The sequence below is a fragment of the Miniopterus schreibersii genome, assembly GCF_964146895.1.
Source record: "Miniopterus schreibersii genome assembly, chromosome: 1".
NCBI lineage: Eukaryota > Metazoa > Chordata > Mammalia > Chiroptera > Miniopteridae > Miniopterus > Miniopterus schreibersii.
The window spans coordinates 152,712,637-152,727,765 of record NC_138101.1 but is presented as its reverse complement, the minus strand read 5'-3'; the positions used below and the strand labels follow the sequence as shown (position 1 = coordinate 152,727,765).

The following is a 15,129-nucleotide window of genomic DNA, read 5'->3' as shown; positions in this document are numbered from 1 at the left end:
GTGTATATAAATATCTTCAGTCTCTTAAATAATTCAGAAATGTGTGCCTGAATTAACATTTCATGTTTTATATTATTATGATTTTATAATAATGAAACATGTCTTTTCAAGTTTCCAGACTGAGTCATATTATGTTTTAGTCTTTCTGTGTGCAGGAATGGTTCCACCCCTGCACATTTTGTTTCTGAGATACAGCCAGATTTATCCAGCATCCTGATGGAGTTCTCACCATAGCTTTGTACCATTGTAGAAGAATCTTTCCTCTAGTGTCTCCAGTTCTGCTGGTGCCCTACATTTTGGAGGAAATTTTTTGCTTCAGTAGAATGTTAAATAAGTTTATCAGCAAAGACCTTTATTTATTTCTAGATTTTTATTTTTATTTTTAATCTTAGCTTGGGATGTTATAACAAAATACTGTAGACTGGGTGGCTTATATAAAAGAAATGTATTTCTCAGTTCTCAAGTTTGGGAAGTCCAAGATCAAGGTGATAGACAATTTGGTGTTTGGTGAGGGCCCTCTTCATGGTTGCAGGGCTTTTTATTGTATCCTTACATGGCAGAGGAAGAGCTTTCTGGCTCTCTGGCCTCTTCTAATAGGGGTATTAATCCCATTCATGAGGGCTCCATCTTCATAACTACCTCTCAAAGTTCCCACCTCTGAGTACCATCACATTGAGATCAGGGTTTTAACATGGATTTGGGGACAACACATTCAGTCCATAGCATCTGGTTTGTGAATTATTTTCTGTAATTCCTATTTGGCCATACCTCACCTTGCCATTTCTTCTTCTGGACTCTCTCAGAGCCTTTCCCTGAAGTTGATTTCTGTCACTCTGATATATCATCTCATGGAAAGAAGATTGTGTTGTATATTTGTTTTTCAGAATTAGTTATAAAACCCTGAAACTTTAAAGGTGGTATTTGATTTTTATCTCTTTTTAGAAGGTGGGGACATACTTCTTCTTTGTTGGGGAGAATGCATTTGTCTCTAACAATTAGTGGACATTTGGTCCTGTCCAACTCGTCCACAGGGATATTTGGTCCACCCCACAAAGATTTTCAGCTAGTCTACTGAGACAAGAATGGTTATTATTGGCAATACAGCCACAACACAATTATTGGACCAATAAAACACAGAATTTGTAATGTATTAATCCTGTAAACCAAAAGTATAAATAAACATTATGGGCTATTTGAACCCAAGGATGTTTTCTAAGTGTGGATGTTTCTCGCAGACCAAATATTAAGGACCATTTGTCATGGACCAAATATGCTCATGGATATTTTAGCTGGGAACAAATTCCTTTTGGCATTGATCCAATGTCTCCATGGAGTTTTGGACAGGACCAAATGTCCTGAAAGGGTCCCTGAACTTTGTTTCTAGTTTGGTAGCCAGTTCTCAGTCCAGGGTGCCCAGAAACCTTCCTTCTGACCTATTGGTAATTTTGTTTACCTCTTTCTGTTCCTCTACTCTGCCCTCTCTCCCTGAACTTGTAAGTTCTTCCAAAAGTAGTGAGTGGTTTGTTTAACTCTAAAGCAGTTACACCTGTTGTTTCTCACTTGCCTGCAACCAAATCTGTTTGCCTTACAGAAATCTAGTTGATTGAGGAGAGAATATTTTGGAAATACCATAGCAGAATGCTAGTTACATGGCCTTTATAAGCACAAAATATAGAAATATAAAGTTTTAAATGTTTTGTAATATTCTCTTTGGAGCTTTGCTTATCTTTTTCATTTAGTTCTATTAAAAGTTTTAAGAATTAGAACTAAACATATCGAACCTGAAAGCTAAAAAAAATTCTTTTTTTAGTCATTTAAGAAATAGACTTGTAGAATTATAATTGTGATTTACAGAAAAATAGTCACATTTCAAGAGTGATACAGAAAAATCAATTTTTAAAAATAAGCATACTCGTTGCCATATTCCTTTAAGATAGAGTTACCATACATCCAGCTTCCCTGGGACAGTTATTGTACATGACTATCATTCTAATGTAATTATTAGTAGTGCACTATTCCACTCTCAAAAGTGGCCTGATTGCAACAATAAATTATACAGTTACTTTATTTAAAGGAGACTTTAGCTGAAGGGAAGAAAAATTATGCATCTTCTACTTTAGGTTAAACTAAAAATTTCGAAATAACCATGATGATATACTAACACACAGAGATTAGTAAAGTATAAACTGGACACTTAAACACTTTCCTTTCACATTCAGATATAAATATCCTAGAATCTCCTTCTAGCAGGTGAATGTCATACATAAGAGAAAAATTTATGTCTAAGCCACATTAAAATCTTCATTTTTGCTTCATCCGAAACTTACAGTCTTAGTTTTTTGTATAAATTATAACTTTCTTGATGCACCATAAATAAAATTGAAAAACCTATGCAATAGTATCATTGCATAGTAACAAAAAGTAAACCCTGCACTTTACATGGGCTATGATAATAATAATGAAAATGTAACCAAGTAACACACAGTCCTGCTTTGCAAGACTTCCTTATTCCTCAATATTAAAAATCAAAACCTACAATTAATTATGAAAGAAGAAAACAATTTTGTTCATTAGCCAAAGTCAGAGTGTGCAATTAAAACTGGAGATTTTGTAGGATACACGAACAATATTTTACACCCATAAACCAGTTTGAAGCCTGAAAGACAATTTCATTTATCTTTATATTCTAAGCTTTATGGGGTAGCAGAAAGTGTCCATCTGTTCGGCTGAGATTGCTTTAAATAGTGAGTGGTCAGAAAGACTTAGATGATAAAGGTCAAAGGAGCCTCTTGACCCTGTGATACTTGCCAAAGCAATTGGAGCGTCGGGACTGATATACAGTTAGATAGACTTCGCTGGAGCAGGCTCCACTTTAATTGGTAATGATAGCAAGAACACACAGTAAAGTTATTGCTGAAAGAAAACAAAAAGTATCCAATATAGTAATTTCTTACCAGTCAGAGGGTTTCCCCCAGTAGGTTGTTTTACCCCTGCAGTGGGGAGAGAAAGCAAAAGGTACTCTAACACTTAGCTGAAAGTGGACGCCCGCTGGAGCCGGGGCTGCGGGGGCCGTGATTGCTGTGCCATTAGCTTGGTAGTGTCGCCTCTGCTGTAAACTCAGCTCGCCATGTTCTTCCTGTGCGTCAGCTGCAGGATGAAGGCTTTCTCTTGTCTTCTATTTGTGCTGCCAATCACACTGCTTTCCACGGGCCCTTTGGAGGGTCGCAGTTTTTGCTACCAACAACTATCTCCAGCAACCCTTGGGCTCAGTGGGTCTAGCAATGAATGGCTGGCACTCTCATTTACACCTTGTTTGATTTATGCATTGTTGGGATATCTGTCCATTCCTGTCGCTCCACCAATGGTTTTTCATATCTTTGTAAGATAGACGCGTTTCGTAAGCGGTATATCCCTACCTGCTCATCGTTTTCTATGAAATTAAGTCATTTGTTATAAATGTTGAAATGTATTTGGTGCAATATGAGCAAAGCCCTTTGTAGATCTTTTTCATGGAGTCAATCAATAAAAAAAAAGTCCTTTTAAAAATAGTTACTGGTTTCTGTCAATGAAGATAAAATTGCCATGGAGAAATATAAATGAGCTCTTTTGAACACCCAGAGTTTTTTTTTTTCTCCATAAAAATATCTTAAGATAAAGTATATAGCACTGAGAAAAGATAGATTAAAGGAAAGAATTTCCTAATTGCAAGCACAGACATGGTAAAATAAATCTTATTTCACATTTCCAATTATATACGGAAGGTTCAGGTTTTGTTTTCAGTTTATGTTTGTGTCTGCTTTAAAACAGCCCCGCCCTTATAAAATGAGTAAAAGTCAGTAAGCAAGTGGATACTAATTTCCTCAAATATTTGCGTTTACTTCAAGGTCTGCTTCATTTCATGACTTAAAATTATCCCCTAAATAATTATATAGAGAAAGCAATACTAACTTAGTGTTTATAATTAAGCATAACACACTTGAGTGTGTTCTCACAAGGGAGTGTACTCAAAGTTTGTTACTGTATGCATTTTTAATGGTAGAGTATTCCTTCATACATTTAGTTTGCATATTTAAAATTAAATGATGTGTTATTATAATGCTTCATGGAAATGTCATTTTAATTAAAGTTTAGACATTTTAGTTTAAATCATGAAAATTAATAAATTGTTGAAGTGTTATTTTCTCTCTGTACACAAACACGCACGTGTTTCAGCTTTCCATTTATGCAAACGTTCTCTAAAACCAGATCTGTGAGGAGCTAGAAGGCTCCAGACCAGAGTTGGCCTCTCCTCCACCAGCCACTTTTATTTTGAACGGTTCTCAGAACCGTGTTTGCTTATTCCAAAGGCAGTTTTCTGGGAAGCATTTCCCGAGCTACCTCGAATCTATTTCAGAAACCATAGCACTTTGCACTTCAAAACAATGAGGAACTTCAGCTTTGAAGGCAAGAGCGGAGCTTTAGCGTCTTTTCAAGGATAGGTAGAGGAAGGCATTTCAGAAAGAAAGAAAGAAATCCTAGTAACATTGTTTCTGCACTTTGAGGGATTGCTTGGCTGCTGAATTAAAATTTTGTACTCAATAAACATGGAGTTAATCAATCAATTAATTAACTGCTGATATGGAGACCTAACATGCATTATACCCCATGTCGTTAATATTCATAAGTCAAAGAGTCCTTGAGTGTAATACCTGGTTTAGCTCCGAGTTTGAATTTTTACACCAAATAATTTTCAAGTGAAATTATGTGAAAGGTTTTAGCACTGCATAAATGTTAATTTGTCATTACATGAATTAACAATTCTCTCTAACTTGTCTTTTTTTACCTTGTAATCAGCCAAAGGGCAAAGCAGCAGACAACCCAGGAGCTCGCTCATCAGGAGTGTGTGTCTCGTTAGAAAAATGACTGGTGTGTCTGGAAAGAGGGTAAACCAGTGTGGGGTCCTCCATCAGCTAATGGAAATGTGTATTCTAAGGGAGGGAGCAGAGTTCCCAGAATAAGTTGAATCCCAATGGTAAACAGCCTTCAGAGACAAGGAGGTAGATAGGTAAAATAGCATTTAAGTTGTACTTTCCATGAAATTTTTATGTGGTTCTGTGTATTAAATCAGTTAAAGTAGATGGCATGTCTTGATATATTTGAGGGGGGAAAATATAAAAGCATTTTCTTTTCCTGGACATCATGTCAGTAATATATACAGTAATTTGACTTTTCAGGTATATGGTTTATGTAGTAACTTAAGACTTTCCAAAATACGATGTAGCAGTATTGGTTTTCATGTATCACTAATGGATCAAGGCTGAATTTTAGGAAATGAGTGCTTGACAGTACAGGGAGGACCCTGACATTTATGGAGAGTAAACAAACCTCTCTCACTCTTCAAACCATTGCCCTTGCGTTAGGCTCCATTATTACGATGCTGTTGATGTGCTTTCTAGACCACAGAATAGAGGCGCGTGCATAGGTCTGTGTGCCTATGTACACATTCCTTTGTCATACAGAAGTGAGATTATATTATAGATACTGTTCCACAAGTTGCTTTGCTAAGTGAGAGATATTTGGTGCACACCCTTCTGTATCAGTACACACAGATTACCCTGGTTAGATTTTTAACCAAACTTCCAATAAATACTCCCAGCTTCCAATAAATACTGTCTGGGTTTTCTCACTCAGAAATCTTTGATGGGGGGAGCTAGTTAGAAGTATATGTTAATATGCAATCGTTACTAGTTTACGCTGTTAAAATGGACCCAGTATTCTTTCATTTACCTGATACTATTATATAAATCTAATTTAAATGACCAGGGATTAAAGAGGGGTGGCTAATCATGTACATGGACTTAGGAAACCCTTCCAACTTACCAAATATTAGGAAAACATATACATCAAATGATTTTAAATTTAAAAAACAGCAATAATCATGTTGATTTAATTTATAAAAAATATACCATTCCTACTATTATTGAACCTTTTTTTGAATGTTTTAACAAATGCCAGAAGTTAAGGAAAATAAAATAAGGATGGGAAGTGGGTGAAATTACCTTTATTTAAATACATAATGATGGATACTCTATATAAAAATGTGAATAGTACAGAAAACCTAATTTTAAAAAAATGAAGAGAAGCATGGAGGTGCTGAAACCAAAACTCATATAATAATACAAAAAAAAAACCCCACTAGTTTGAAAATACAATTAATATAAAAATTCTCTTTATAATAGTATAAAAAATAGAAAACAAACAGTGATACATTTAATAAGAAATATGTAACACCCATATCAAAACATGTTTAAAAATTACTAAAAGACATGAAAAATATCTTGATTTAATAATATAATGCAACCCCAGTATTTTAAAAATTAACATAGTTACAAATCTATACATTTAATAACAGTAACTTTCAAAAACTCCTTGGTATGTTTTTGGAAACTTGATGAGTTGATTAGAAAATTCTTCTGGAAAAATAAATGTATAAAATGAGCTAAGGAAAATTAGGAACAAAAGTAATGATGAACGTGAGACTTTCTTCTCAGATGTCAAACATTATCTATCGATCTATATTTATCTATCTATCTGTCCACATTGGAATGCATAGACGTTCAAAACAGACTAACAGATAAATGAAAAAGAATAAGAGAGTCCAGGAAGGAGCATGCATATAAATCATAATTTTCTCTTAGGAGAAAGATGGCACTTAAAATTCTACCAAAAAAAAGTTAATAAGTTGCTTTGTATAATTGAGTGTAAGTTTTTGGAAAAAATATAAAATAATACCCTTTCTTTCTACCTTTAACAACAATAAACTTCAGATGAATAAAAGCTTTAAATATAGAAAGATAGATTACTAGAAGAAAATATATAGTGATATTTTTACTAATTGGGTTGTGAAGGGCCTACGAGTGGCAAAATTTCTAAAAGATAAAATGAAAAAATATAATTTTTACTCTTAAAAAATTTTTTCAATTTTATTGCAAGCCCCAACCTATAAATTTAAAGCTTAATGAGACTTGGAAATTATTTACAATATATTCAATGCAGGATTAATATTCTTACATACAAAAGGGCTCTTACAAATTGATTAGGAAAAAATAAATAGTATAATGGGAAATCAGGCAAAGATTAATACTTACATCACAGAAAAATACAAACCGTCATTGAGGTTTTCTCACTAAAGCACATCAATCCAAATTTTCTATTATTAGATTAATAAATATTTTTAAAATGCTGAACTCTTTAGTGGTATAACAAAATAGCATATACATTCACTATTGGTTGAAGTGTAAATGGAAACAACCTTGATGGTGGGGCACAGTTGAACAATTTAACCAACATTTTAAAAGTATATCCCTATTCACCCTTTTCTTTTCCATTTCAAAGAATTTTGAAGAGAACCAGAAAAGTGCCCTATGATTTTAAGCACAGGTGTGTTCAGAGAAGAAATAGAAAACAGTGGTTTTCATTTATGTCTTATGGAAAAAATGGCTGACTTATAGAACACTTTTGTTCTTTACCAAATTGCCCTGACTTCTGCATCAATAAGATTTTGAGGAGACATAGTTCAAAGTCAAGGCAGTGACATCCGAATAGACCAGGAGCCAGGGGCGGAGGCACCTAAGTGAGCTCCGGGTGGACGGGGCCGGCTGACACGGGCAATCTGTTACGGAGCAGGCTGCCTCTCCACTGACCCTGTAATTAGGTGCTTAAATGGGCTAGTGTTGTGAGACACTTATTTTTCACTTAGGCGACAGTTTTTTAAGTGAATTTCTCTGGTCACACAGAGGTTAGAGATGAGTTTACAGAAATGTGCAGAACCAACACCTAAGGGCCGAATCCCAAGTTACCATAAACAAAAGCAAACTTAATAATTATTTTTTAAAGTGCGCCGGCTTTTATTTGTTATTTTTCCAAAAGACCTGGAATAACATCTTCAATCATTATGTTTCAGGATTTAATAGTTACTAGAGAAAGCCATGAAATCAGGACGTTTACCCTCAGTAGTTATGTGACTCGCCTCATCCGGCACTTTTAGGCTCAATGAAGTCTTTTATAAAAGTTCTCATCTTTTATGAACTATTTGCAGAATAAACTCTTGCTGGTGTAACGCACTGGGATTGAGGCAGGCTCAGCCTTTTAGAGATTGCAGTCAATGAAAATAAGGATACTTATGATGATGACAAAAGGTAAACACGGGAGAAAAATTAACATGTCATGAAACATCGAAGGAAAGCAAGGTTACAACTGGAAGGGGAGGGTAGAAAAGGTTTATGAGGTTAAGGCCCTTGGGGAGATGCGCTTTCTTTAGGGGTGGGTTTTCTGTTGGGTGTTAGGGCATTCTCAGTGTGAGAAGAGACACAGAGACCGAGAAGCCAGAAAAGGCTGGGAGGCCGAGACAAACTATGAACAGCAGAGGAGTCAGGCAACGGTGCCAAGCACAGTCTGCAGTCAGGAGAGGCGGCGGGGAACGACTTCGAGTGGCAGGACCTAGCCCGTCACCTGCATGCTCCAGGGGCTCCGTCTTGCTCACCACTGAGCCTTTCGCGTCGGGCACAGCAGGCAGCGCATAGTAGATGCTTAGTAAACATTTGATGGGTAGGTGAATGACTGAATGATTAATAAAATGTGAAGGTCCTCGCATTTAGTGGGAGAGGCATCGAAGAAAGGGAGAATTTGAGAAAAGAGAAGGGAAGAGTGATATTGGATTTAAGCCCGGTTCACTGGGAGAATGCTGCCAGGGGTGTGAGGGGTTGGAGTAGACTTTCTCAGCGAGGAGGCTGGTGTTGCAGGAACCATGGCTTCATAAGCACATTTTAGAGCACGAATAATGCCTTCTTGAGAATATAAAGTTAGAAAACTGTTCTGGCTTTTCGGTATGTTTCCCTGTAATTTGGTGAAAAGCATTGGCAAACAGAGAATGTGATGGGGAGACAATATAAAGTCCTGATCACACTTTGTTGTACCAGTGACTAAATGTCACTTTTCCTGACTTCCAGGGCCATGTTTAAATAAGCTTTTGCCATGGAGTGTTGCAATGGAGTAGAAATGTCATGGTTCCTTGTAGCATTTTTCTGTTTCGGGGTAACCCTCTGTTGTCTGAATGGAAGGAAATGAGGGCCCTGCTAGACTGAAAAATTAGACCTGAGCACCTGCCTCTTACTTTGCTGAGGCACCAAGAGTATCCGGCAGTGATGGATCTGCCCTTAGAGAGCCCCCGCTGTGGTGCTGAACTCTTTTCATCTCACCCCTAAAAAAAGACTCTCAGATGTTATAGTAAGAGGTTGGACACACATATCTTAAGAATTACTCCTAGCTTTTTGTTGCTGAAGTGGTGACAGTGAAGCTGAAGTTTACTTTATTTACTTTTTGTCTTAGAGGGAAACAAATTGCTTTCATTAGTGAGTCAGTGCTATTTGTTTTCCTGGTTTAGTAGGAAATAAATTTTTTTTAAAAAAAATATTGCTATTTGTAAAATAATTGACTCGAGAAGTAGCCAAAAGAATTGGACATGAATCCTGCTCTCAACTCACACCAGAAGGTATGGGATATAATTCCTGGATTGAAGCTGTTTCACCCCTTGGGGAAGATTAAAGTTTCACACATATAAATATTCATGACTAAGGCTACAAGGGAATTGCTGAAGCGCTGAGAGGAGAGACAGTATGGGACTAGAGTGGGTGAAGATGCCAACTCCAGGAGGCTGGATGGGGCTAGCGCCTGGGAAGAGAAGGTGCTATTACGGGAACAAGCAGAGGCCAAGGCTCGCGCGGGGCTCAGGCAAGCTCGATGGAGGGTCAGTTAGAAAAATCGGACCAAAGGAAGGGGGAGAGGTAGTAAGCTCATGCAAGAAAGGGAGAAAGGGCCTCACTGGACATCTGGGTGTGCCAGCCCACTGGAACTGGGCTTCATTCTACAGGCATTTGGGAACTTTTGAGGATCTAAAAGTAATAGCTCAAAGCACTTTTTAAAAAACCTGGATTACTCTGACCGTGCTGTGCAGGTTGAGGTTGAGGCAGACAACATGTAAACATGTTGTGAGAAGGGCCACATTACAATGATACATGTCCCTAGACTCAAATGGTGAAAATGTGGAAGCAAAGAAATGTGCAAAGGAGATATTTTCACTAGCATAAATATTTCAAGTGAACATGTTAAAACATTTTTATTTCTCTTCAATTGTAAAATCATTTGTCCAGTATAAAGTTAATAGGCATGCAGCCATAAAAAAGAATATAATATTGATAGGTACTACAACATGAGTCTCAAAAACAATGCTTCAGTGAAAGAAGCCAGTTGGAAAAGGCCATATTGAATGATTCCATTTCTATAAAATGTCCAGAAAAGGAAAATTCATAGAGACAGAAAGTAGATTAATGGCTGCCTGGGAAGGGGGATAGAAATAGGGACAGGCAGCAAATGGTCACAATGTTTCTTTTGGGGGTGAAAATATTATAAAACCAGATTATGGTGATCATTGTACAATTCTGTAAATTTACTAAAAGTCATTGAACTCAACTCTTACAACAGATGAATGTTATTGTAAGCAAATGGCACTTCAATAAAGGTGTTAAGAAAAAACCAGAAGGGATGGTTAAAACATAAACTTGGAGGTAAAATGACGGGTTTGAATCTTGGCTCTACCAGTTGTTTGTTACTGTGTGATTGTGTACAAGAACATAAACCCATATCTCTCTTTTTCTGTGTGAGGGGCATTCTGTTTTAATAGCAGAATAAAGTATAGCGATAATGTTTTACACTAATAAATTAAATTTGAGTCACTAATGTAAAATAGAAATGTTTCTGATAGTTATTGCCTGAAATACAGAAGCTGAAAAAGAAGTACAGTTGCTCTGGAAAAATACAAACCCGTATCTCAATAGCCTCTATCAGAGTTACTATGAAAACTGACCCGAAAACTACTCCATTAGCATTTCCTAAGGATTAATGACTAACTTTGTCTTAAGTTTAGTTTTGAGCATTATAAGCTCTCTGGTGGCAGATTTTAAATGTGTAATTACCTAATGGAGGAGATTGGACAGTATGCTTAAAATGATTTGATCTCAAAGCTGCATTTTCTATATAATTTATAATATTAATGACAATCTTTATGATTTATAAGCTATAGAAAATGTGGCAACAGAGCCAATTGGAAAAATCTATTCCTCCAGATTTAATTTGATTTTTGCAAAGTTTTAATGCACAGATTTTTCATTTAAAGCATCTGAATTAATGTTTTCTTCTCCAGTTAACTAGTCTTTTTCCTGGGTCCTTGTTGGTCAGTGGCATTGGCTACGACTCAGGTAGTTCTGATATCACCGTTTGGATGTAGTGCAATTCTGCATCTTTAACAGTTATTTGCTATCTCCTGTGCACTTGGATTGCACCATCTAATAATCAGTCAGAACCTGACTAATGAATGGGGATGGGCCTTTATGTTAGAAAGGGAGGAGGGTTTGGGTACTAATTTTATATGTAATCAGCTCATTAGTGAATATTTTCATATAATGATGACTCTTCTTTATACATCTCAGTGAATATGGTGTTTCATGAAATGAATGCTTAGCTAATGAGGACTCCTTATATATCTTAGACATGACAAATAAGAAACATTATTCCAGCCTTTGAAAAATTTGAGTGGATAATGTCACCTGAAGGAGAGTCAGAAAAAAATAGACTTGGAATCGTGACTTGGCTATTTACCAAATGGGTAATTTTGAACAAGTTACTTCTCTGTTCCTCACTTGCCCTAGTTTAAAGGGAAAGGTATTAGGTTAGATAATTTCTCAACTCTAACATAACTAAATATCTAAAATGTTTTTGCAGCTATTATTATTAATACAATATTATTAATCTAAATATTATTAATATTTAGATATTAAGTGTTTTCTCACTTAATATCTAAATATTTTTACTAGGTATTACTGCACAAAATCACAAAAGTGAAAAGATGAAGGTAGTTTTAAGCAACAGTTTTACCACATGTATTTTGTGGTTGTGATAGCTTGGGGAGGTCAAATCCTTTACAACAAACTCAGTGGGGGAATCCACTGTGTTTTCAGAGAGAAGTTTTATTAGAACATGTTGTTTGTTAGTCATCTGTACCTCCAAAAGCAGGGGTGAAACCAGCCTTGCTTACCCACTTTGTCTTTCTGAGTCAGGCAGAGCAGGAAAGGCACAAGCTGAACACAGGATGAAAGAAATAAATAGGCTTTTCTTTTTATAAAGGTGTTAGACTTACGCCTTCAGACCTATTACATTTTTTCCTTCAAACTTTTGCGTCTTTTTGCTTTTCCTTATTTTATGTATATCGGCTTGTTGAGAGTTTGGATTTTCTGTTAACTTCAGTTTTCCTGGGCATTTACTCTTGAAGCTCGCGGGGAGTGGAGGAATAATGTCTGCACGCTGGCCATGTGGGATGCTCCTTGCTGACTTTCTGACTCGGCAGCTCTCCCCAAAGCCTGCGTACCCCAGACATGCCCAGCTCTGTGTGCCTCTCCCTGCTGCCCAGCTGCTGCTTACGGCATTCACATGTAGGTCCGTCAGCACCATTTTACTCCCAGCCTCCCTGAAGTTCAGGGCTTGGAATGGAAGATTGTCCTTCCCTGTTCCCCACTAGCTCTCCAGATTGTAAACAGACCTCCCCTCTTACCTCAGCCTGGAACTTCAGAGAGCAGGAGTAAAAGTGATGTGATTCCGGGGTAAAATACCAGCACCTTCTCTATGCCTGCAACGCCTGGAGAGCACATTGTAGGGAATTATCCACCAGGCATTCAGAGAGCATTCTATAAGTAACATGTGAACGAATACAATTTATACTTAACCCTTACATTAAAAATTTTTAATTAAATTTACTGGGGTGACATTAGTTAATCAGAGTATATGTCTCAAGTATTTGCAGTGACAAACATTAAGTGAAATATATTTCATATTTAATAATTTGTTCTAGGCTATTTTTTATTATAACTAGATTGATGAATGCTTCTAAAATATTTCTGTCATAATGATGGTTTAGATATACTTTATCATTCTAAAAGTAATATAATTATATTCATATTTTTGCAGAACATAATTCAGTCATGATTTAGCAGGACTCTTAATAGAAATCTTGTCCGAGGAATATTTTGTATATAGGTAACATAAATATAAATAAGCATAAGATTTACCATACCCTTTGCTAAACATTACTAAATATTGTATATGCCCAATCTATAATGTATAAGAACCTAAGAATTAACATTATAGGCACTTATTGTTGTTCTTTGTTACTTATGTCAAAATAATCATAAGTATTCTTTTTAAAGTCTTTTGATGACATAACTTTAACAATATAGTTATAATTTTTTTCTGTTTTTTAAAAGAAAAAAATTCAATGACAGGCTAGAAATATAATATTTAATTATTTTAGTATATAAAATATATAACATTTTATACTTATAATCTAATAGAATTGTTTCTAAATGGGAAACAACATTATAGTGTGTTAAATAAATTTGGAAGAGCACGTATGATTTGAAAGGAATGTAAAATGTCCAGTTGCTCCTTAGGCTTCAGGTGACCATATTTCAGTACAGATTTGTTGACAGTAGTGCCATGGGCCTATTGTGGCCATGTGGACTACAAAATAAGATGAAACCTGACCAGGCAATGTGTCGTATTTCTAGAGTCACTGCTATGATCTTCATTGGCCCAATAATTGAGGAGGTCTAGCTGCTATGGCCAGAGAAGATTATAGCTTTGGGGAAGTAGAAGTGCATAGGAGGGCTAAATGCATTGCTTATAAATCAATTTATATGTATTGAACATTACATAATAAGATAATGTAAGCAACTCTTTTTACTAAATTAATAGGAAATGAATGGTATTACTATCTTAATTTCGCTTCTTGATACTACTGGTTTTAAACATGTTTTCATATTTAATTTGAATGCTATTCTTTGACTTGCTATCAATTCTATTTGCCTACTTTTCAGTCTGTATAGTTTTTATTTTTGATTTGCAGAAATTATTTATTAATAATTGTACAAACCTTATCTTATTGGTTGAAAAATGTTTTTTTTTTTAGTTTATCCCCATTTTTTTATCTTTAAATTTTTTAATTTTTTTTGTTGTTTTGTTTTGTTTTTTAAATATATCTTTATTGATTTTAGAGAGAGGAAGGGAGAGGGAGAGAGACTTGAAACATCAATGATGAGAGAGTCATTGATCAGCTGCCTCCTGCATGTGCCCTGACCGGGAATCGAACTGCAATCTTGTGGATCACAGGTTGATGCTCAACCCCTGAGCCATGCCCAGCTGGGCAATGGTTTGTTTTTTAAATTTTCTTTTTTACGATTATAAAATACATGTCATTACTGCAAAAAAATCCCCAAACAAAAAAACTCTAAAGTATAGAGATTATTTTAACCCTCTCTTTCTAATTAACTGTTGTTCACATTTTAGTGCATGTCTTTTATGAATATATATGTATATATTATATATATAATTTATATATGTCAATATGTAAAAATACCTATACATTCATACACACATGGTTTTATTAAAAGGGGATTACTTTTCTGCCTTATAGAACATATTTTCCCAATAAATATAGTTTTACACCATTATTTCAAAATACTTGAATGGTATTCCATATATATTTATATTAATTGTTCATTCAACAAATATTTATTGAGCCCCTTAATAATGCTGTATAGCAGCATTATTTTATAGGACTGGGAACAAAGCAATATGCAAAACTGTTAGAGCAGTTTGAATGCTGTTAGAGAATTTACAGTAAACAAGTAAATATTTTATATAATGTAAGTACTAGGAAGAAACAAAAAAGCAAGGAAGAGAATGGAGTGTACTAGGTTGGCATGAGGGGACAAGGTATTTTAGGAAGGCCTGATAAAGGAACAGGAACCTCACGGCAGTGCGGGAGCCCACCATGCCAATGTTTAGGGCAAAGTCATTTTAGGCAGAGAAAGAACGAGTGCAAGTCCACAAGGTGAGTCTTTAAAAAAATAAAAGCAATTTGATATTGCTTAATATTTAGGTTACTTCCAATTTAAAAAAAAAATTAAGTAAAATTTTAGACAGGTTTGGAGAGACCATTCTTGTTAAAGACTTTCTAAGTTCTTGCAAGTGTTCTGTTTTCCT

General features: G+C 35.6%; 1 protein-coding gene across 1 annotated transcript in view; it reads left to right on the top strand.

Annotated features, from left to right (window-relative positions):
- The window catches only part of WDR72 (WD repeat domain 72), a 197,279-nt gene that overhangs the window by 91,591 nt on the left and 90,559 nt on the right, over positions 1-15,129 (top strand). The gene's annotated exons all lie outside the window — the stretch shown is intronic.